Below are 25966 nucleotides of genomic sequence, written 5' to 3'. Positions count from 1 at the left end.
GCACCACAAAAAAAATAAATAAAATAAAAAGATCTATTAACAACTAAAATATATATTTTTAAAAAAAGAATATTCAGTCCATGAACACAGGATTTCTTTCCATTTCTTTGTATCTCTCTGCTTCAATCTGTTTTAGCAATATTTTAAAGTTCTCAGTGTTTATATCTTTTGCCTTTTTTGGTTAAATTTATTCCAAAGTATTTTATTCTTTTTAAATAGGATTATTGTCTTAATTTTGTTTTGAATTGTCCATTATTAGTATATAGAAACACAACTGATTTTTGAGTGGTGATTTTGTATCCTACAACTTTTTTAACCATAATTATTAGTTGTAATTTTTGTTGTGGAATCTTTTGACTTTTCTGTATATTTGATCTATGAACAGAGATAATTATACTTATTCATTTTGAATTTAAATGCCTTTTATTTTGCTTTAAATGCCTTTTTATTTGCTTTCTTATCTAATTGCTCTGGCTAGGACTTCCAATGGCATGTAAACTAGAAGTGACGAGTGAACGTCCTTGTCTTTTTCCTGATCTTAGAGGAAAAGCTATTTCACCATTGAGTATGAGGTTAGTTATAAACTTTTCACATATCACCTCTCTTATGCTAAGTTAATTTCCTTCTATTCCTTGTTTGTTGAGTGCTTTTATTTTTTCATAAAAAAGTGTCGAATATTGTCAATGCTTTTCCATACCAACTGAGATGATCTTGTGATTTGTGTCCTTCATTCTACTAATATTACATTGATAGATTTTGATATGTTGCATTATCCTTGCACCCCAGAGATAAATCCCACTTAGCCATGGTATATAATTCTTTTAATGTGCTGTTGAATTCAGTGTGCAAGTATTCTGTCAAGGTTTTTTGCATTGATGTTCATTGGGAATATTGGTTTGTCTTTTTCCTATAGTATCTTTGGAGCAATTAAAAGATGTTCGATGTTAGAAAAAACACACTCCACCCTTGAGAGTATCATGTTATTATAACATGAATAAATTAAGTTTACCAGAGTGACCTTGAATCATTATAGGGGTTAAATTAAATTCAAACTCCTCTTTAAGAAGGCAAGAAAGTACATTATTGCTTCTAATAATAATGGTTAATTTTCTTCAGGTTTCATATTAAAAGGAGTGTTGTCAGCTACCTGGAAATGTCCTCTTAATGTTAGATGAGTAAAATATAACCATTTGGGCTTCTGGCATGACAGTGGTTCACCCCTGCAACATAGCTCTTCTAGAAACTGAAGAATGCCACAGAAACCAGGCTCATGGTGTGTGGTTTTAAACCTAATTCACGAAAGACTAAGACGGCTGCAGATCATAATGCATCCTCTTTTCTTGCAGAAACACTCAGAGCTCCTGACACTGTGGGCAGCAGAGGCAAATCCATCCAAGGAAATCTACCTGTTTTGATCTCTGCCCCTTTGGGGCCGAAAGTGATTTTCTGCACTTGTTTAGAAAGCATTAAATAGAAATGACCCATTAGTACTTCCGTCTAAAAGTGCAGAATCAATTTTGGATTACAAAAAAAAAAAAAAAGAATTTTTTTCCTGACTTCTGAAATAAATTCCTTTTTCCTTCTCTTCATTTAACATGAGTTTTGCTAATTTTTCTGTGTCTCTGTTGATGGTTTTTAATGTTCAGTTGCTAATGTCATTTTGGGTCTTTAAAGCTTTTAACCTTTCAGCTCCAGTAATTCAAGTGGGTTTAAGAAATCTCTTTCACTTTTCATACGTCCAAAAATCGATCCTCATATTTTCTTTCAAACGGCCCAAGCACTTTGTTACCTGTAGTGTGTCAGAATCCACAGGCCTTTCTGAACCTTCAGCTGAGAGACCTTTTTACAAGTATGCTTCATGGAGGTTGTTATTTTTCCCTTTCTTCTCCAGTGTCTTGTCTTGCCTTGTCTGGTCTTGTCTTTTTTTTTCTCTCTCTCTCTTTCTTTCTTTCTTTCCCTTCCTTCCCTCTCTCCCTTCCTACTTTCTTTTCCCTTTCTTTCCCTTCTCTTTCTTTCTTTCTTTCTTTCTTTCTTTCTTTCTTTCTTTCTTTCTTCTTCTTTCTTTCTTTCTTTCTTTCTTTCTTTCCCTTCCTTCCCTCTCTCCCTTCCTACTTTCTTTTCTCTTTCTTTCCCTTTCTTTCTCTCTCTCTTTCTCTCTCTCTCCCCCCCCCCACTCCTTGTTTTCTTTTTTTTTTTTTTTTTCTGAAAACATGTTAAGATGTTAAAGGGACAGAGGCTATTGGATTTATATACTGGATGTGTTAGAATCAACAGAAAAAGGCAGATTTCAAAGAAGTCGTGTTCTTTGGGGTTTCTTTTTTCTTTGTTTTATGCTTTCTTAACAAATTCAGGAGTTTACATCTAATGGTAAAAGCCTGAGTAGTTTATTATTTTCACATGGTTATTCACATTTCTGATTCACCAAGGTAATCTCTGCTACAAATTGTGGTAGAAATTTTAGATATGAGGTTATTTCCCTTCATGGCAAACAGCTTAATTGAGAGGCTTGATTATCCCCTTGGCCTTCAAAAAATCCAAGTGTACCAAGATTGAATCCAATTTAAATTCCTTTGTATGATAAATTCTTCAGTAATATAATAATATAATCCTATTTCCAATGAGATAGAAGTTGTGGAGACACTTTTTTATCACGTCTCTTCTTTTAAAAAAAATCTTTTTCCAAAATTTTTGCAGCATATTTGCTCAGATATAGCATCCTCGGGTATTTCTTTGGGGTTTTAATTACATCAATCTTTTTATAAAGGGATTTTGAGGTAGAGCCTGGCACATTCCATTCACGCACTGCAGTGATTAATTCCTATTGCTGCTCAGTCACTTGTTACTTTATTTTTAGGGGCAAATTTATAGCAAGTCCTGGATCACATGTACAATGGTATTTGAAGTATCTGCAGCTGCTTACATAGCAGGAGTTCCAAGCTACATTCCTGTTGTGAATCATACGTTTGTGAGGATGGTACTACGAGTAGAGAGAAAAAGAGTTAGACTTATGGAAACGTGTACACACTTACACATCCATACACAAATGGACGAAATTGGGAGCATCCTTAAAAGGTCTTATCAGGAAGAAGTTGCCTTCCAAGAATTTTATTTGCATCTCCTCAACCATAATCTGAACTAAGAATCTTTGATATTCCTGAACGTGCGCGCACACGCACACACACACACACACACACACACACTCGTGTATGTGTATATGTACACATGTCATGCAGATGACCTAATAGAATCTTCCCAGTTTATAAACTCTTATCACATTCCATCGCAGAACTTCCATTGATGACTTGTGTTGAAGACATTCCAATATGCTGATAATATGGTAATAAAGAATTTATAAAGTCCTTTCTAGTACAATTACCCTAACTTTCTTTGCATCCATATGGCTTCAACTCACACACAAATCTTACAAGTAACAGTTGTGATTATAAAAGTTACTCATTCAGATCCTGGAGGGAGATCACTGAACTTGAGTCTTGAATCTACTACTTCCTAGCTGGTTGATTTGGGGAAAGTGCCTCTATCTCTCCAAGCCTCAGTTTTCTCTTCTGGCTCCTTTATAAAGATGCTCTATGAGTGAAACAAGATAATATGCATAAAAATGCTTAGGACAGTTTAGGGCTCTTGATAAGCCGTCAGTACGTATAAGTTATTTTTACTATTCTGAAGAAGGAAGAGAGAGGGACTGTATTTAGGTAGTGCCCTAGCCTGAGTGGAGTGGCCAGGAGGGCCAGCCGAACAACAGGTGCACTCTGGAAAGGAGCATCTGCCTGCTCAAGTAGTATCCAGCAGAACACTTAACATTCCTTAGTGATGCTATGCTCTTTGAGGATGAGGACCTCTTAAGCAAAGATGGGCTCCATCTCGAGAAGAAAAGGATTATTATCTCAGATGGAGGCAGCTAAAACAAAGAAAAAAGTACTCACATAGACTTACTAGGACTGATTCAGTGAATCATGTGTTCGGAAGTTATGTAGACCAAAGTTTATGGTCCCAAACAACAGCAACAACGAATACATTATGTGACTCTAAATGCAAAACACTTATAATTATAATAAAATAAAATATAGGATCTATCAATCATAGTGTAAGTCCAGGAGGGTAGGGAAGTTCGTTGGTTGGTTGGTTCGCAGGTATATTCCCTGTGATCTAATACATAGCATACTCAATACGTTGTGCTGGGTGAACTAATTATGTATGAACTCAGGGAAATAGTTAGGTCCCAGTAGGATGAATCCTGAGAGACATATGTGATCCAGCATAACTTGATTTTTGAACCTGGAGAAATATAAATAGAGATGTGGAGGGGGTTATTTTTCCAGAATAAGACATGGCATAAAACAAAATTATATAACATTCTCCTTCATAAGAGGAAGGGATTTTCAGTTGGATTTGTGCTATGAGTGGTTCTTAGTGTCAGCCTTTTTCTTCTTCAAGAGCAAGAAAGAAACCTTGTAAGCCAATGGGAATATTTTTATTTTTCTATTGAGGCTCAGAATTCAATAAAATTTGACGATTGTTCCTAAGAAAGGAACCAAAGGGAATGAATAGACATTTGGGGAATCCATCCCAGGTACTGGTTCTCAATGAGGGAGTCTTTATGCCCCCTCTGGGGACATTGGCAATGTCTGGATATCTTTTTGGTTGGGAATTACACAAAAGAACTTCTCGGGATTCCTGTGTTTGCAGGTGTCTTGGTCAGTTGCGTCTGCTATCACAGAATACCTTAGACTGGGAGGCCGAATCAACAGAATTTTTTTTGTGTGTGACATTTCTGGAAGCTGATCTTGATCAAGATCAAGATGCTGACAGATTTAGTGTCTAGTGAGGGTCCACTTCTGGTTTGCATAGGGACTTCTCCCTGTGTCCTCACATGGTGGAAGGGGCAAGAGAGTTCTCTGGGGCTTCCTTCATAAGAGTACCAGTTCCATTCATGAGAGCTTCACCTCAACCCAGTCGTGTCCCAGAATCCCCACCTCCTAATGTCATCTCACTGGGCATTGGGACTTGCATGTGAATTTTTCCCCCTAGTACTGGATCAAACCTAGGGGTGTTCTACCACTGAACTACATCCTCAATCCTATTTATTTATTTGGGTACTAGAGATTGAACTCAGGGTTGCTTAACCAATGAGCCACATTCCCAGCCCTTTTTAATTTTTTATTTTGAGAAAGGGTCTCACTAAATTGCTGAAGCTCGCTTTGAACTTGAAATCTTCCTGCCTCAGCCACCCCAGATACAGGGAACATTTATAGATGTGTGCCATTGTGCCTGGCTAGCTTATGGATTTTCTAGGGATAAGAACATTCAGTCAGGTACAACTCAAGCATTATGCTATGGGTTTTCTGCATCCCACAAATAAAAACTGCAAGAAAAACACACAGTTTTTGATTACTGTGTTAGAGGAAAGACTGTATTACCTTCCACTCTTATATTATAAAAATATGTGAAAAGGTGGTTAAAAATTATGACGTAAAAAAGAAAATGTTGAGATCTTATTAATGCCATGATTCAAAAGAAGCAGATCACAAGTCCAAGGTCAGCCTGGGAAACTTAGTGAGACTCTGTCTCAAAATTAAAAATAAACCTATGTAAATTTATGATTACACAAATGGTATGCCTTTACTCCATGTACAAACAGAGAAACAACATGTATCCCATTTGTTTACAATAAAAAAAAAAAAAAAACAGAGGATGTATCTCATGGGTAGAGCTCCCCTGGGTTCAATCCCTAGTGCCTCAAAAGAAAAATACAGTAAAAACAATATAGAAGTATCAAGCAGCTAATAAAAATACTGTTGTATTTTTAAATTTTGTGTGTTTTGTGATATTTGTCAGATTAATTTTTCTTGTCCACAAAAAATATTCACTTTTGTAATTAGTTTTTTCTTTTTTAAATTTGTTTTTCACTCTTTTCTTCTTCCTCCTCCTCCTACTTCTCCTCCTCCTCTTCTTCTTCTTTTTTCTTTTCAGTAGTAGGGATTGAACACAGGAGCACTTTAACACTGAGCAACATCCTCAGCCCTTTTGTTATTTTTAATTGAATGGGTCTTGCCAAGTTGCTAAGGACCTCACTAAATTGCTGAGGCTGGCTTTGAACTTGTGATCCTTCTGCCTCAGCCTCCTGAATTGCTGGAATTACAGGTGTGTGCCACCAAGCCTGGTTCCCCTAATTTGTTTTGCCTAAAGAAAGATCTGAAAAGCTTTAGACTCTACAAAATCGCTCTGGGTTGAATGGTTTGTGCTTCAAAGGAATCTGTAAGATCATGTGAGCATGGGTAAAGTGTGTTCAGTTGTCCCTCAGTATCCACAGGTGACCAGTTCCAGGATCCCCCTCCCCTGCACATAAGAAAACATGCTGATGCTCAAGTTCCTTGTAAAATAGTGTAGTCTTTGTGTATAGCCTGGATACATCCCCTTGCATGTTTTAAATTATCTCTAGAATACTTATAATACTCTGTACAATATAAATAGCTATTGCACTGTATTGTTTACTAATGGTAAGAGAAGATGCGTATGTTCAGTACAGGTGCAATTTTTTAAAAAAATATTTTTGACCCACAGTTGGTAGGATCTATGGATATGAAAATAGTGAATACAAAGGAATGCCTATATCAAACCTTTTCTTTTCTTCCACACCCAACTCACCCTAGCCAGGTCCTCATCAATCATTAGACAGAAGTCTCCAGATAGGCCTTTGTGACACCATATTCTGCTTCCTTAAGTTTAGTCCCTCCAGCAATCCAGTCACTGAAACTTTGTAAAGTGCTACTGTACAAACCACACCCCCGTCAACCCTAGACTAGATGAGGATATCCCTTAGCAGCCTGCAGAAGCCAGGAAAAGGACTGAAAAGAGGAGGCTCATAATTACCTTCCCCTCTAGGTCACAGAGTCCTGGGTCAACATAGGATTGATCTTGGTTTTCAGCACCTACCCGGTACCTGTCCCAGAGTTCTATCAAATTCACTGTACAGTATCGGCTTCATGCATTTTTTATGTGTTAAACCATAAGTGCATACATACTTTGAAGCAATCAAATCTCACTATACAGAGTCCTGCAACTTCATATCTACGATTGAAGAGATAGCTGCATTTTGCCATTCTGCCTTACAGTTGCATTGGTTGGTAATAAATATTTGTTCAAAAAGAAAGGAAACGCAGAGCCTCCTGCTGGCTGGCCATCTGGGGCAATTGATCTCAGTCCCCAAAGGGACACCCCTAAGACAGTTCTGTCTTCGGAGCTAGTGAAGACCCCACCACTGCTCACCTGGCAACAGTTGTTCCCCAGATTCTGCCCATATGGGGATCTGCAGGGCTGTGCTAGGAGGCAAATGGCCCCATGTGCACTGACAGGCAAGGTGGGGCAATGCCTGTGTATTTAGGGTGATATCAGAGAAAAGAGGAAATGACTGAGAAGGAATAAGGAAAAGGGCTGCTCAAATAAGGATGGGAAAGGACTGTTGTCTATGCAAATATTTCCCATAAAAGTAAAACTGTTACCACATGACTCTTTTTCCAGAACTATGTCAAAGGTTGAATTGCACAGAGAAGTAATATCTACATATGTGCATGAGTGCACACCTGCATGCAGCTAGTCACACACACACACAAATACACACACACACACACACGCACACACACACACACACACATACACACACAGAGGTGGGGACCAAACTTGAACTATCAGCTCTAACGTGAAAGAGCAATTAGTGTATTCATGATTTCTTATATTTACCCTTTCGTTCCAAAGTTTGCATGTGTGTTTTGCTAATAGATTCAGTCTTGATTACAGATTATCGATGGGCATTAACAGATGTCTAGATGTTACAAGTATGTTTGAATTTCACAAGTGCTGAGTGTGAGGAAATTAAAGGCAGCCAACACTGTCAAACTTTAACACTCCTGAGGAGAGCCAGAGGCTTCACTTAGCTTAACCAACAACAATTAGCACTTACAACTTCAGGGTAAATAGTGAGCTCATTCATTCATTAATTGTGCTACTCAACTACAAACATTAACTTTTTACACATATTTCTAACAGATAGGTTATTTTAAATGTTTGGAAATCATCAAAGATATATGTGAATACTCAAGACATAAGCCCAGCATTTTTTTTTCTAAACAAGCCAGTTCTTGACCTGGTCTGCAAAAATTCTTTGCAGTAATACACTTATTCCTTTCATTGATCCTCTGAAAAATCTTCTTGAGTTTTTGAAACATCCAGCAACGTGCATTTATTATCCAGGATCAATGAGTTTGATAAAAAATCTCAATAGCAGGAGAGACTATAATTTACTCTTTCAAACTTTATTGTGGCTTTTCTCAACCCTCTTTCAATTTGACATTTTAATGACCTGAAAAATATAGATTATAGAGGCTTGACCGAAACAGCAAATGTTTTCTCAACTAATCCCCTGAGAATTAAGCCATTTAATTTTAGTGTACAGAAAAAGTGATAAATTACTTGGGGTTCTATCTCAAAGGGGATACACTTTGCAGATGGGTCAAAAAAAATGTTCGTGGGAGAGAAAATCTGATCTGCAAGTGGGAAAGAATACTTGGGCATTGTCCTTCTTCATAAGTTGGAAAAATTACCCATGCCTGGTGCAAACCTTCACTTCAAGGTGGCCAATCAATTTGAGTAGCAGCAGGATGATACATGATTTTTAAAAAATCAAATTATTCCAGTGATTTGGTCAAAGGTGACTGGTTAGATACATTGAATAGCCATGTTAAATATTATTCATCTCATGACAAAGAGCAGCGTTAATCTCAGTTTATTATGTATGAACTATTGTAGCCAAGGAGCAAAGGTACAAAATTCCCAAGGCCAAAAGCACTGTTAGTGACTAAGCATGGTAAGTTTTTTTCTTTAATAGACTTGGTAGGCAAATATAATAAAATTCAAACATCCCCTTGCACTCAGCTTATTTCAAGCAGCTCTCAGGACCAGCAGAGATATTCTATGGATGGAACAAATGACTGGTGTTTTGAAATCCTCAGCATAAAATGTACGATAGGCATTATTGCTTTTAGTAAATCCCCTTCAAATCCCAGGGTTATATCATTTTATGGCTGCAATACACAAATTAAAAAAAAAAAAAAAAAGACCCAACCGATCTCAGCAGTGCCGGAGTGCTAGGGAGACTGACCGTGGATGTAGGTTGCCTCTCCATGAGTACCAAAGATTGAGCCCAGGGGTACTTAACCACTGAGCCTCGTCCCCAGTCCTTTTTAAAATTTTATTTTGAAACAGGATCCTGCTGAGTTGCCTAGGATCTCACTAAGTTGCTGAGGTTGGTCTCAAACTTGTGATCCTCCTGCCTCAGCCTCCTGAGTCTCTGGAATCACAGGCACATGCCACCATACTGGGTCTCCATTTGTTGTCCCTTTAACAGATTATTCTTAAGGAGTGTAGAATATAATTCACTAGACCTAATGATCTGCATAATCAAAATCCTTTTGTAACTCAAAGGGCACTGAGTCTCTGGTTTTTAAAATGTTGAAAAGTCTGATGGCGGGTTTAACATTCACAGAAGGTGACAAGGTGACGCCGAGCTACATGCTCGCCTTTTTATCTTCCTCTTAGTACACAGTTGGGTACATTTTGAATTCGTTAAAACTACTCTATTCCTCTAATTTTCCCACAATTAAGTTGTAAAATAATCATCATGATCATTAAGTAACCATATAATGTTTTATATATTCAAAGTGTTTGGCAATCATCTATTTTACAAAGTACCTTGTTCTGTATATCGGTTTTTATCATGTCCTATGTTAGTTTAAATACTATGTTCTACGTGATCAGATTAAGAGGTGGCATATCAATTTTGGAGGCAAAGGTCGCTCTATATTTAATATGTGTACCCATTTTTGTTTGTGTCATTTTGACCTTTGTGCAGTCTGAACATGTTCTCTTTATTTTATTAGAACCCCAAGGAATCCCAGTAGGCCAAGAGAGGTAGCTTTTCAAGGTGCCTGACATTCAGCTTGTGCAGCACTCTGAATAGGAGCTGAGGTCAAGTTCCAGAATGACCCACCCAACCCCTCTCTGCTGGAAACTGGCCAGTTGTTTTAGTTTGTTTGTTTGTTTGGGTGTTTTTTGGTTTTGGGTACCAAGGATTGAACCCAGGGGCACTTAACCACTGAGTCATATCTTCAGTCCTTTTTTTTTTTTTTTTTTTTTTTTGTATTTTAGGTAGAGACAGGGTCTCACCGAGTTGCTTAGGGACTCGCTAACTTGCTGAGGCTGGCTCGATCCTCCTGCCTCAATCTCCCCAGCCCCTGGGATCACAGGCGTGAGCCACCACACCCAGCAAAACTGGCCAGTTATTGACAGAGCATGAAAGAAACCCAAATGACACTAGATGTTCTAGGCAAGTATCTGCAGGGAACATGCTGACTTTTTCAGGTGACATATATTATATACAGGCCAATGACAGCTCATATAGGCAACACTGGCCCCATAAAATTATATCTCCCACTGGCACTGTGGTCATCTTAGCTTGTGTTAAGTACTCTCTATGACATTGACACAACAGTGAAATCATCTAACAATGTGTGTCTCAAAGCATATCCTGTCATGAAGCAACATGGGGCAGGAATATAGAAATGTCAGGATCTCTCCTTTTTTGGTCCAAAAGTATGTCTCACTCATCATTTGGGAGAAAAGAGATGCAGATCAGTAAATTCATTCTTGTTAGCTCTCATACCTGGGGAACCTTCTTGGCCATTGCTGCCACATGAGTCTCTATATTATTGTCTGCTTAAGCCTGACATGTCACCTCTATCAGACTTCTCAAAGAGAATAGAAGCAAATATGGTCCTCCCTTTTCCAGATCTTTCCAAGCCAGTGACAATGTAGCCACTGCAGACAGGTCCACCTTGAAACTGCAGTGTAGTGAGGGTAGTACTATGATCGCCCACCGCCCACGGGGACAATCACAACGCGTACGCTCTTCTTGATCACAGGAACCAAAAGCCATTTATTCCGCAAGTCTCAGACTTATATTGAGAACATCAGCCTATCAGAGAGTAGACTACCAGGAAAGTCAGCCTATCAAGGAACAGTCTCCAGGCAGATACCAGGATCGCCTCATGTACAACAGCCAACCAGAGTTACTTCCTAAAACTTGTATATGAGTGCAGCTATGTCTGGCAAGCTGCCAGGCGCCATCTTAGAGATCAGGCCACAGTGCGGCTCTGGGGCCCTCAGAGTCCACCCCTGACATAGTACATAAGGAACAGAACCAAGAATGTTATCCCACATCATTGTTCACTGCCCCACAGTAGAAGACCTCATTAGGCTTGGTCTTTCTCAACAAGAGCATCCCCTGAAAATGCTCCCTCCCTCCTGAATGGTCTTTTTCTAGATACTGTCCATTCCACTTGTAGCCTATTCCATAAGTCTTTATGTCCTATGCCCCTGACCCCAGTCCTTTCCTTGAGAAGTATAACATGCCCCATTTCCAAAAGCAGCAGGGTCTGCTTCTGAGTTCTTCCTACATCTAACAAAATCAAGCAGCACCTCCGGTCCTAGCTAAAGTCAAACAGCACCCTCGTTAGGTTGGAGGGAAGACGTGTCCTAAGATCATGAGCAAGAGTTAATGTGAAGACTCCAAAGAACTGCAGCCCATTTCCTTACTAGACATGTCAACTAAGAAGAGGTCAGTATGCCTCACCAATAGAGCCATAATAATTTTATTGGAAAAAGCATGCACTTCGGGAGACTGAGGCAGGAGGACCCCAAGTTTGAGGCCAACCTCAGCAGCTAAGCAAGACTCTGTCTCATAATAAAAAATTAAAAGGACTACAGGTATAGCTCAGTGATGAAATACCCCTGGGTTCAAACACGAGTACCAAAAAGAAAAAAACATGGGCTACTGTCACACTGCAGTAAATATACATGTCCTATTAACCTAGCATTGGTCTCATCCATTTCAGGAAAATGAACCTGCATCGTTAAGATAAGAAATCATAGCATAGGTACTTTTCTCTCCCCCAATTCCTCCCAATAGTTTATTATATTGAATAAATAAATAAATTTATAAGTACTTAATAATAGATCTTTTATATTTCTTGCTTCTCTATCTATGGGGAATTAGTCTTTCTATTGTTGCATCTATGGGTTTTGTTGGGTAGATCAGTTGATTGGATTGATCCTTTTGAACACAGTGATTGATCCTGTGGGCTCGCTTTCTTCTCCCTGACTCCCCTCCCCTACTCTTCCTCCCCCATCCCCTCCCCTCCTCTCCTAAGATTTCAGTCACAGAGGATCACTTAAGCCTCTACTATCAGGGTCCATGTTTCCAAATGAGCAGAAAGTCGGTCTGGGATTGAAGCCAGACAGATGAAAGATGGAGGGAAAGGGCAGACAGACAGACAGTGGATAATTGTTTGAATCTCTAGATCCAGCCATCAAGAAGCCACAAATACCCTTTCTACTATGCTTAATCGGACTTTCAGTTCTGACATTTGACAAACTTATTACTGGAAGGGATTATATTCAAACACTAACAGTTCTAACTGTGAGGTTTGTGTTCTCTGCTTTATCTGCAACTCCTTTGCTTTTTAATAATGTCCACATTTTGCTATGTGATGAAAAAACACTTATTTATAAAACTGATTGAATGGAGCGGGGGAAATGATAGACATAAGAGACTCCGTGAGAGATCTCATGCTTCCTAATCCTGTGTCCCATGATGGCAAAGCCAGGGCCCACAGTTGCTTCTACCACAGCACCCTCCGTTCAGCCCCAGCAGCTGCACCTTATCTCCAGACTGCAGGTCTCGAGGGCCATGGTCTTACTCACGTTTGCCACCCCCAAACCCAGCACTGTACCTGACTCAACAGTAATTACTGGTGAAGGGTTGTTGACTCTACGACTTAAAGGACTCCAGATATGTATAATCTCATCAGAAAAACAAGGAGCACATGGAGAGGTCATGTGCACCTCTCAAAGCAATATAATGTCACTGCCAAGTTGACATTTCTAGTACTTATAAGAAACAGAAAAAATTTGGTGAGGAGAATTGTCCCCATTCCTTTCAGTACCATCCCTTAGAAATGTCATGGGGGCCACATATGAAATTTGACAAGGGTGAAGTTCAGCATAAGTAATCCCTGGTGCTAAAGTCAACCCTTACATACATAATTTCAACCACATGAATAAAATGGGTGAAATTAATTTTAATAGTATGTTACATTTAGCCTAATCTATCCAAAATATTATTATCTGAACATGTAATTAGTGAATAATATAATCCATGTCTTTTACCTTCTTTGCTTATACTGAGACTTTGAAATTGAGGTGTGTATTTTATACTCACAGCACATCTCAGTTCAGACTACATACACCTCATGTGCTCAAGAGCCACATGTGACTGATGAGACCATCAAGGGTATAGGTTTAAACAATTAAAGCCCCAAGAAAATACAGGGTCTGTCCTGCGGTGACACAGTGTGACTGTCCCTGAATGGCTCATTGCTATCCACAGGCACACCTTCAGCTTGCTCTCTGGTGCAGTGTTGAGTTTCAGAGTAAGCTGTGGATGCAGGTGAGATTCCCAGCTTCCAAAACAGCACATGACCCAGAGCAAGAGCTTGAGATATTATAGATCCATATTGACCCATCAATCCATTCTTTCCCAAAGCATCTGGTCTCATCAAAACACCAACATGTCTTCATCCCTTATCATCAATTTTTTAAAAAAATTTTTTAGTTGTGGACAAACACAATACCTTTATTTCATTTATTTATTTATTTATTTATGTGGTTCTGAGGATCAAACCCAGGGTCTCACATGTGCTAAGTGAGCACTCTGCCACTGAGTCACAACCTCTGACCATTTTTTTTTTCAAAAGCAAATTTGCTTAAAAATACATATAAGCAAACTAGGAATCTCTGGAGCTCCAAGCGAATGAGAAATCAACAGTGAGAACGCACCTTCAATGGTCCTGAACATCTCATTCCAAACTGGGTGAAAGTTAGACGTGGGAGGCAAAGTCCTTCCCAAGAAAGTTCCTCAGAGAGAAACATGATTTCACTAAAATGGAGGAATGCAGTTCCTTGGCAAACAACCCTTTATTTTCATTGGTTACCACAGGTAAGATAGTAAAAAAGGAAAAACGCTTCCCCAGGCATCCAAGGACAATCAGAAATCTTAAAAATAAAAAAAAAATAAAAAAATAAAACTTATTCTAAGGTTAGTACTCTAAGGTTAGACTCCCTACTCCCTATTTGAAAGATTTCCAAAAAACCGTGTGTCCAAAAAAAACTTCACATTCCGAATGGCTTCAGTTTGGGCCAGGCCAGATGAGGGAGGCCGCCCCACCATCTGATTTCCTCCTAAGTGCACAGTCATGATTTCTGCAGAAGCAGGCCTGCCATGACCTCAGATAAGGCTGAACATTGTTCCAGTAAATAATCCCAAGCCCAGATCTCTCTTTCAGGTAACAGGAGATTTTCTTGAACAGACAAGACGCAGAAATCCTACTGTTAATTTGCCATCCTCAGGTGGACTCCAGCATGGTAGACTCGGAGGTGGGGGAAGAGAAAATGTGAGAGAGGTTTGGTGCTGATGTTTCTCATCACAGAATCAGAGCTCTGAGCTCTGGACGGAATCCTGGGACTCAATGCTCACTTCCTCTGGCCACACACAAGACCATATTTAAATCATTTCAAATTGATGAGAGCTATGTTTTTTCCTTAAAAAGAGAGAGAGAGAGAGAGAGACAGACAGACAGAAAGAGAGAGAGAGAGAGACCTCTAGAGAGAGAGATAATGTTCTCTCAGCAAATTATTCCCTGATCCAACAAATCTCGAGAACATGGTCCTTGGTGCATGTGATTAAGATCCCTGCCATGGCTATGTCCAGCCTTCCTCTGCTGTCAGTACAGGGTCACTAAGTCACTCTACTACCAGCAAGGCCTGCCTTGAGAAATCCAAAGACAAAAAAGGCAGCCCTTGGGGTCAGGCTAGTAGAGAAGATAAGCCTTCTGCACACATAATCACAATCCAAGGTGGGAAGTGCTAAGTGGAATAAGAAAATGTACTGGGACACTTCACAAGAGGGAACTCTTTGTCCCTGGGAAGAATGGAGAACAGCTGGCGTCCATCCGCTTGTTTGTCCTGGGTAATCTCTCTCTTCCTCACCTTCTGTTTGCTCTTCACATCATTTCTTCAGGCTGTCAATATTTTGAGACATATGGAAGACACCGCGTGAGGTAGGAACACATCCTATCTCATAGTAGAACTTCACAGATCAGTGATTCAACAAACACGGTGGGGGTGCGGGGGGCGTGTGGCCACCGGCCCAGATGGCCACCACACTTGTCCCAGAACTTTCCTTTTTCACTCTTGCTTATTTTGTGTCCTGTTTGTTACATTAAAACTGAGAGCAGATATCAACACAAATTACAGTGTGTTTTTGAGCTCATTTGATGTTATCTCTCGTCCTTCTCTGACCTCATAGGAGTGGCCATTGCCACACAGGACTCCCAATCTCTTCTCTCTGGTAGGCTGGTGTCACTTCCCTGGGCAGCAGGCAGCTGTTTCTTATCCTTTTCTGTTTTTCTTGTTCCCAATAATGTGGCTCTTTATTTTTTAAAACTACTTTATCAGAAGAAATCAGAAATAAATCTCTGAGAAGTGAAGAGACTTACCCAGGTTCACACAACTACTGCCGACAGAGTGAGTTCTTAAGTTCAGCTCTTCCACATCTTCTCTTCTTTCCACTGTAGAATGTTCCTGTGTTGCTCTCAGATCTCGCCAACTGTCCTGTGAGCCCCTGGCTGTTCTGACACAGACATCCCTGGAGATGTCTTCATGGACATCTTTACCGTTGCCCTTTCGGTTTGAGTGTGTGTGTGTGTGTGTGTGTGTGTTTTAACCTTTACAAAGAACAAAAACATCAGATATGGGAAGTGGTGGGGAGAGAAACCTAAGAAGATGAACACAAATACCAGCTGAAAGTGCAAACCTGGAACTAGTAGGTGTCCTAGACACACGAATGCTGCTTTCCATCTCTCCTGAAATAACACAACAGAACTAGAGAGATTCACGGTTAAGCAAGAGACTGGGCAGGTGATGGATAGTGTAAACATACTGGCCACCCAACAGAGGAGGAGCTTACTTGGGTCTTTCTTCCACCTAGACCCTGACCAAGACTCCAGGTCAGATGAGGCCTGCCCATAAGGACTGGTCACAGAAATCGGTGGAACACATTCAGGACCTGTTTAAGCCTCAGGCCCAGGGTCATGAGGAGTAGGGGAAATTTAGCATGGGCCATGATTTGTAATTTCTGGACACAGAAGGCAGAGCTGGCCAAGACAGGGGGAACTGGCTGCCCTAGCATGCTTTAGGCACTCAAGAAAGACATAAAATGGAGGGTGTTGGACTGGGGATATCACTCAGTTGGTAGAGGGCTTGCTTCATCACATGCACAAGGCCCTGGTTTCAATCCCCAGCACTATAAAAAAAAAAAAAAAAAAAAAGGAGGGTGTTAATTAAAGAACTCAAGAAAAGGTAAAGATATCCCATAAGTGAAATGATGAATAGAATTGGTAAAACCTACAGCTAAATCTAAACACTTGCTAATAAAATCACAAACTTGTCATATTAGTTGGAGAAGATGAGGGACTTTCTTGAAATTAAAGTGTGTAATATATGGTAATAATCTGGAACTTAAAATTCAGATTAATAACATCTGGAAATTGAATAGGTATATTAAATTCCTCAGGGAGAAATTTGGTCCAGAGAGAATTCATACTCATTGTGTGTGTGTGTGTGTGTGTGTGTGTGTATTATATGTTATTAAGTTGATCCTTACTATAAAAAATAGAAATACAATGAGTAAATTCAAATCATTAGAGGGGAGGGAAATAAACAATGTTTGATGGTAAAACTTTTGGAAATAATTTTAATTTTTGCAAAAACTGACCTGGTACTTTTCACTTAGAGTCTGTTGCATTAAATTTGACAACCTACTTAGGTTTTATGATTTTTAATGGGATTTTTGATGTAAGACAAGTATAATATTAAAGTATTTTAATGAAATAAAGTGAGATAAGACATTTGAATTAATGAGAGTACCAAAAAGTTTATTCTAAAAAAGGTGTAGCTTCCTCTGGTTTAAAAGCAGGTCATTTGCCAGATGTGGTAGCGCAGGCAGGTAATTCCAGAGGCTTAGGAGGCTGAGGCAGGAGGATCATAAGTTCAAAACCAGCCTCAGCAATTTAGTAAGACCCTGTCTCTAGATAAAATATGAAAAAGGGCTGGGGATGTGACTCAGTGACTAAGTAACAAAGTAAATAAGTAATGCACGTCATTTGGAAGCAGGGGTGATCACAGTGTTGGCACAGAGGACCGAGAACAGGTGCCAAGTTCTACATCAGGGGACAGGGTCTTAGGAACATATCTACATGAAACATCAGGTAAAAATTGAGATCACAAAGAGATGCTCTAGCCAAAGGTAGGACTTGAGATTATTCAACTCCAGTAAAAGAAATAACAGAAGTTGGGGGCATAGAGTTGAGGACAGAGAGAAGGTGGAGGAAAGGTGAGGAATGAAGAGGGCAGCATAGGCCGGGCGCGGTGGCCCACACCTGTAATCCCAGGGGCTCAGGAGGCTGAGACAGGAGGATTGCAAGTTCAAAGCCAGCCTCAGCAAAAGCGAGGGACTAAGCAACTCAGTGAGACCCTGTCTCAAAATAAGATACAAAATAGGGCTGGGGATGTGGTTCAGTGGTCAAGTGCCCCTGAGTTCAATCCCTGGTATCCCCCCCCCAAAAAAGAGGGTGAAAGAGGGCAGCACAGACCACCCCTAACTCAGTTCGACTTTCCAATGTGCTGCATTGAGTCATATGCACTCAGTAGAAACTGTACTTCCAATGTGAATTTTGACCTTTTCCCACGGTAGACATGTGTGCATTAAATGCCTTTTGACTTACAATATATTCAATTTATAATGGATTTATTGTGATATAACTGCATTGTAAATTGAGAAGGCTGCTGAAAGAAAAGTAGACAGTGAAAAGTTTCCAAGGACCACAGACTTTTTAAGACGGTGATATTCCTTATTGAATTTTAATAATGCTATAATTTAAAGATCTTCCAGTCAAACAATTCCACTGATCCAAAACTTCAGTGGGGCTCACAATGTGTAAAAGGGACAGCACACAGATGTGTGGACCAACCATGCGCTGAGCTAAGCAGCAGAATCAGGAACCCAGGGCCAGAGGAGAATGGAAAAAGGAGGAATCTCTGCCTCCTGATTCCCCATGACATTAGAACAATCTAGTCTCTCACTGCACATGGAATTGAGGGATTTGAGACAAATCCCAAAGGACAAGTTGACCCAGAGTGCATTGTGGATACAGAATGTATAGTCTCTCAGCAGGGTAAGTGGAGATCAGACTTGGAAGTGCAAAATGTGCCTTTAGAGCTTTGGAAGAATTAATGTTACCAAATAAAATGCAAGGGGACAGATGGGGAAAAAATAAGAACTCTTTATGTAAATTTATATAACAAAAAACTTGATAAAGAACAAGAAATTTCTCAGTCGATGAAATACTAAGCCTCCAACCCAGAAAATCAAAAGGATATTAGTGATAAAACATTCAAAATTACTATATGGAATAAAATCTTACTAATAAATAAGCTATTGTCTTCTATTGGAAATAGGTTTAAGACAAGCATTGTAAATCTAAAACATATTTGAAAGCAACTTAAAGATTCGATGGAAAGAATACAGAAAAATGTGTAAAGATTATACCTGTTAAAAAAAAAAAGTGACTCATTTTAATATTTCCTGGGGAGGGAAATAAGTGATTCATAAGAATAGGAATTTCTGAGTAGTGAGATATCAAAGGTGAATGTGATTCAACCAGTAAAGACAGAAAAGAAAACATTGTGAAAGCTCATGGACAATAGATTCTGAAATCAGAACAGGCCTTCTAGAAAGCCTTGAGCCACAACTGGGATCAAGAGAAAACAGAAAAGGGAGAAGGGAAAGAGAATAATAAGAATTCTTCCTGATGATTCAAGCGAGATTAGTAAACACCTCAAGCCTCCAAAATCTGTTGCTCAACAAGCCCTCTGGAATGGCTGAAGGGAGAAAATTCCTCAAACTCCACAAACCAAACTCCAGAGAGTTCCCTTTCTCTTGGTAAGTGATGGGTCGAACACTCATGAAGATTTGACACGATGTCTTTTTCTTTTTATCTTTTTTTTTTTTTTTTTTTTGGTACTGGAAATTGAACCCAGGACCACTTTAGCACTGAGCTACATTCCCAGAACTTTTCATTTTTTTCTTTCCAGACAGGTCCTCACTCCACTGCCTAGGGTCTCACTAACTTTCTGAGGCTGGCCTCAAACTTGCCATCCTCCTGCCTCTGCCTCCCAAGCCACTGGGATTACAAGTGTGTGCTACCACACCCAGCTTGACATCTTGCCTATATGAATTCCTATCCAACTTATTAAGCACAGAAATCTGGAGACAGCTGGAGAGAAAGCTCCTTCTGTTTCTTGAAAGGCAAGCCATCGCCTTCACAGTGTGGCTGTGCGTGTTCGTGTTCAGCCCTGTTATAGTTCTGCTGAACATGTGCTTTATATGCATCGAATTTGTTGATGGAACGTGTTCACCTCACGCTTTCCCTTCACAGCTGCATCAAGTTCAGTACAGAACACACTGTATTTTCCATAAACACTAACAGATAGCTTTTCTTAAGGATCAGAATATTTTAAACAATTATTTTCTTTTATTGGAGATCAGAAAACCAAAGTCATTGGATGACTCTGGGTCACACTTGGAGATTGCCCCTTTCTGGGCCTCCATCTCTCTTCTGTTGTAGTAAGGAGGTCTGAGGAGTGGCTTCTAATGTGGCTTTTGGTTCCATCATTCCAGAACCACCTCATCCTAGGAATGCAGAGACTTCTGGCCCCAGACATATTCCCCCAAGCTCCCTCTTTCCAGTCAGAAGCAAGAGAGGCAGGGGGAGAGGTCTGGACAAGACGACGCGCAGCATAGAATGGACCTGGAAGAATCCAGACTCGACTGAGTTCTGCAGTTGTTTCCCGTCTTCTTCCCTCCAGCTTGCTCTTCTCCCTGAACTGGTATTTGTCACATCTGATCTCTGGGTCCTGCTCCTTCCTATCCTTTCAGTGGTAACTCCAATTGAGGCCTGAAAGAGGCCAAGGAAAGGTTTATTGAGAGAGAATGATCCTCCTGGAAAAGAAACACTTCCACTTCCAGATGTCCTTACAAAGTGAGGAGTCAGTCCTCCCAGTTCTTTTTCGTGGTGTCCATGAGCATTTCCAAAAGTCTGTCATTAAAGACACTGGAAACTTCTCGAAAATCCCTCTTCCTGACAGACTATTATTATTTTAAGGAACTACCTGTGACTTAAATTCTGGTCAGAAGAAAAGACGAGTGTCACTTAAATGCACTACGGTGTTATCTGTCAGTTTTTCATCTTCCACGGTCGAAGCATCGCGTAAGGGCCCCTGGGTGCTTCACCAAGAGCTGGATGGAAGGTTCAATGAGCACTGTTCCAAGGTAGCTTTGTGACTCACACATTCATGAGAGAGGAGCTTGAAAACAGCAGGACTCTAACTGATAATAGAAGTGATACTGCTTTTCACACAGCTTGGGTCAATATCCTACAATACTATGATGACACCCTATTTAGTGGCAATGAAGCCATTCCCAGAGGCCATTAATTGATCCCAATGGATGCCTAATAGCCTCTTAAAATAGAAGACTGTACTGGAAACAGAGACAGGAACATGTTAGTTACATAACTCTTTTATGCAATGTGGGATCCTTGGATTTGGACCTCCTCGTTCCCATTCCTTCTCTGCTATCTCTATTAAAAAAGCTGCAAGAAATGAACTTCTGTTCCCCATTTTAAATTGCCTTAAGATTGATACACGGGGATAGCTTATCCTTTATCTCAGGCACTAATACCCTTTTGGTGTTTTTGCTTCGTGAAGATGTAACAAATAATATCGAGAGACAAGAACATCAGCACAGTGGAGAGGTCGCTTTCTGGGACAGATCAGATGCTCTCTATATGTGATCATTTCCCTTTCAGAGCTGAGCAGAGTAATTGCCTCCAAGGAATGCTAAAGCCAGATGTCATTTCTTCTGATGTCAATCTGCTGTGCAATATCACCCAGTCTTGTAAAACTTTATCTACAACAGGAGAGAATTTTAAGGTTTGCCGTGACAGCAGAACAAAATACCAAAGCTACTCTGAGAACTCCAAAGAGTCCTCTTCCCAAAACTAATCAAATCGAATTGTGCACTTAATTACCCCTATTGTACTTTCAGACTAAAGAACTATAGGAGGGTTTTGTTTTAGTTTTGCAAATTTGCATTAGGATTTTGATGTACGGTCTTTGGTTGCTTTTAATAAAATCATGCTACTCCATCGAAGAAATATGTGCCATGAAATATGTAAGTGTTTCATCATGTTTTTGTTTTGTAAAATCTTAAAGGTCTACTCCGGGATCCCCATTGTTCCGACCCTTGGAATAAATTGCTACAATCAGACCACATAGGGAGAAAAGTTAGCTCCTGATTGCAGAAGGAATCCGTCCAAGAGGTAAAGTATTAATCGATGTTACTTTTTAACAATCCTATCTATATTCCTCATTAAAATGCATATTCCCATCAGATCATACTAAAACAACATTTTCATCAGTCACTCGCTCCTTTAGTATTTGGTTTCTGCTGAAATCCAAGGTTCCCTAAGTTAATGTAAGTGACTAACCTCATACCCATCTCCAGTGTCCCCCTAATAGCTTTATCTGACTATTACAATTTGTCATTGTCAAGCCTTTCAGGTCTTTGGCTTTGGTCTTATTTTTCCTGCAGGTGTCAAAAATGCAAAACCACAATTTATAAAACACAAGATGACAGAATCCCATTTGCACTGGTTGTAACTTTATTTAAAATATCACAACCTTCTCTCCAAACTAGTTGCATGAGTTCCAGGGTGGTCTACAGAGTTGATTCAAAAAATAAATGCCACTGCAGCAACTTACAATTCCTAAGGCCAAACATCCAGATGTGTCAATAATCTGTGTAAATTAGAAACAGATGTAAGCCCTTGTTGAAAAATAAATATGATAGAATTATTTCCTTTTGCCTTCCTAGGGTTGCACACACTCAAACTTATTCCTTCCATATTTTTTGAGTTGGTTCAGTTTTAAAAACAAAAATTATTTCTATTTTTCACATGGGGGTGTAGCTGTGTATATAAAATGCTCCAACAAAAGAAGAGAACAGTTAATTTTGCACCTCGTTTCATGCCCGGTGGAGCTAAGCCAAGCACACAGGCTCTCTGGAGCTAACTGGCAATCCATGATCCCACCAGATCTTCTAGGATGTATTCTAGATTGCTGCTACCACACAAAGTAATTGCCATCGCGAGACCAACTCTTTGGTCCCATGAGTTTACCCCAATTATAAGATAAAATAAACATTTCAAACATGGCGGAACTTCATCACTGACAACTTGTACTGTTTCATTTGATGTAGTTAGAGTGTCATTTAGAGGTTAAGAAATAAACAGTGCTTTGTTTTTTAACATCGTGGGTTTTTGTTTGTTTGTTTGTTTGTTTTAACCTTGCGCTTAAAGCCCATTCGTGGATGACAGGTTGGGATGAGCGGAATGTGCATACCACTGGGAGTTTTGTGAGAAGAGAGAAGTGATTGTCAGTAGACAGAAGGTTGCAAGATAGACATCAAAGGTTTGCATTTCCTCACAGCATAAATTCCACAGCTGCAGAGTTGCTTATTACCCCATTGACATCAATTAGAAAAGTTGTAGTCGCTTTAGACTTCTTATATTTGGGAATCCCTGGGGCCACTTTGTCCTGACCTTAATGGAATCCAAGAAGGTAGACTTGACTCCATAAGTGCTCTCTTAAAAATAGCTTAAAAAAAAGTTGAGCCAGCTCCTCATTCACCTCCTCTCTCTCAAACACATCAAAATAGTAATCATAGTAGCCTTCGGGCCTGAAGGAGAGCCCTATGGAATGATGAGATCAGTAAGTATCTGTATTCAATTCCTCAGGGAGCTCTGAATTTTCTGTAACTGTGGGCCCCAATGACCCAACCAAGCCTAGATGAAGTGGAATCTTTTTTATTGATCAGGTAATGTCCAGGGCTAACCTGCATTAACAAAAAAAAAAAAAAAGGGAAAACTTGCATTTCAATGTTTGAAATTTCAACCCTATCTAAAATAATAAAATATTGCCTTCAGTGTTATGAATCCATTGCTCTTCCCTTCACTCCAATATGAAAATGATTACTAGATCTTACCCAATGACCACTCTCCCCATTTCCTTTTTCCTTATTAACAGAGATGCTGGGGGAGGAGGGCAAGTACCTAATTCAGAAAACAACTTTTCTTAGTCCGTTCAAAGCTAGGAATGTTATGAGGCACAGCATCAGGAAAGGCCCTTTAAGAAAGACTGCCATACCCCGAGTAATTGCCTTTGTTCACTCCTTCCTGTTTTTCCCTACCTGAGTCATGGATGTGATTGTTGGAGCTCCAACAACCATTTTGTAAGCCTGAGGGTGGAACAAAAACCCAGTCCCTGATGACCAGATTGCCTACAAATGGATTTAAATGAGATAAATGTAAAATTCACCTTGTAGAGAACACTATTTCATAGAACCTGGCAGCAGCTGTAGAATACAATTTCTGATACACTGTCTTAGAAGTGTCCGTCCCAAGCCCTGCCTGGGTTCCACCCACCCAGGATGAACTATCACTTACTTCTGCCTTTCAGAAAATTATTTTGTTTTCCCTCCATGTCTCAGGCTTCATCTATGCCAAACTCTTCTCTAGTGAAAAGAAGTTGTTCTCATTCTCTCAAAATGGTTCTGGTGCTTTCACTGTTTTGTCCTTATTTTGGAATGTACTCATAAGTCACTTCCCTTTTCCAAAGATTCACATAAGGCAATTTATCACCGAGCTAATTTGATTACTTAATATGGGTTGTTAGGCAAAAGGAAGAGACCATGGTAAAAAATAAATTAAAAAGTAAAAATAGAGAGCCAGTAATGCAGCCAATCTCTGAGACATAAACAGAATTCTTTCCTGTCCAACCATAGGAAACACATACATATAAACATATCACCAATTTTTTTTAGTTTTATAAAACATTTGATGAGAATGGTTTAGCTGGAGCGAAATTAAGTAACTTCAGCAAATTAAGTTAGTTGTTAAAACACACCAATAAAAAAAATGTGAAAAGAGGACGGAAAAAAAAAAAGCTAGTTGTTGTCAATTTCTTATAGAACCAAAATCTAGCAAATTAAAAGAAATTTGGGCCAGATGTGATAGCACATTGTTTGTAATCCCAGAAGCTCAGGAGGATGAGGGAGGAGGATCGTGAGTTCAAAGCCAGCCTCAGCAACTTAGGCCCTGAGCAACTCAGTGAGATCCTGTCTCTAAATAAAATACCAAATAGGGCAGGAGGTATGGCTCAGTAGTAAAGTGCCCCTGAGTTCAATCCCTGGTACCAAATAAAAAAGTTTGGAATCACTCTTCTCCAAAGCATCCGTTTCTTCTTTCCAATACTCATGCCCATTCCTTGCTGAAGTGGTTTCTTCCTCTGTCTGTTTATTGTCAGTACACTCTCTACAAGTCCGGCAAAGGCAATTCCACGCATGTGCAGTTGTTTGGGTTAAATTGCAGCTGCTCATGAGGTTGTGCACACTGACCCCATCTGGAAGGTTGACTTCCCAAGCATCCCTCTTCCCCAGACTGTTCTACTCTCTTGCTTTCAAAGACAACTTAGACCTATTTTCTGCACCTGATCTTGCTGTGAAGGACATAAAGACCTGCTTCCATGAAGCTGTTCTCAATTTATTCCCCTGGCCAGATTAAAGCTTAAACCAAACTGAGGACTGGACTACAAATGTTTCCTTCCTATTTCCCTGGCAACTCTATGAACTGGGTTTCAGTGTTTAACAATCTGTAAGTTACTCCTCTACTTGCCCCATTAGGAACTGATCATCCAGGGAGGAAAGGAGAGAAGGAGGTGGAGACAGGAAAGGGGAAAAAAAAAAACTGTGCCTAAAAACAAATTTGTTACTATTGAGTCAGAAGGATTGCATCCAAAAGGAGTGAGTCACTGTACTGAGGGACACTGTCTTGCTTAATAAGTAAAGGCAAGTGGCCAAATACACACCTGCCCACAGGTAAGGAATCCAGTTCTTCCCAGGACTGCAAATAGTATGGATTTAACATGCACGCCTACACCCTGGACTCTGCACACTTGCCAGATAGAGTTCTCTGGATTTCCATGCTACTCCACCTCTCACCTGTCATTTCACAAAACATGAGGAAGGTCCCTGGGCTCAGGAAAATCAGAAGCTGATGATTCGCCAATATCAACTCTGCCACAGCCTCCTCTCTGAAAACTTCTAATTTTTCTTTCAGCAATTCTGATCTATGACTCTTGTTTCTATTGCATTTTTAGTATCTCTTAGAAAATTTGCCTGAAGCGGGTGTAATCTGAGGTTTTGAGAAGTTTGAATGTATCAAAAGAAGCATTTGAGGCAGGCATGGTGGTGCACATTTGTAATCCCAGTGGCTTGGGAGGCTGAGGCAGGAGGATCTCAGGTTCAAAGCCTGCCTCAGCAACTTAGTGAGACTATAAGCAACTGAGACCTGGTCTCTAAACAAAATATTAAAAAGGGCTGAGTTCAGTAGTTAAGTGCCTCTGGGTTCAATCCCCTGTACCAATACATTAAAAGAAGAAAAAGAGGTATTTGGTTATAGTTATCAGTGTTCATGGCTGGGGATGTGGCTCAGGGGCAGAGTACTTGCCTAGCATGCTCAAGAGCCTGGGTTTAATCCTCAGCACCAACAAAACAAAACAACCTTATCATCAATGTTTTGATTTAAAACATTAATTTAAAATG

Source organism: Sciurus carolinensis, chromosome 5 (assembly GCF_902686445.1).
Source record: "Sciurus carolinensis chromosome 5, mSciCar1.2, whole genome shotgun sequence".
Lineage (NCBI taxonomy): Eukaryota > Metazoa > Chordata > Mammalia > Rodentia > Sciuridae > Sciurus > Sciurus carolinensis.
This window is presented reverse-complemented; position numbering follows the sequence as displayed.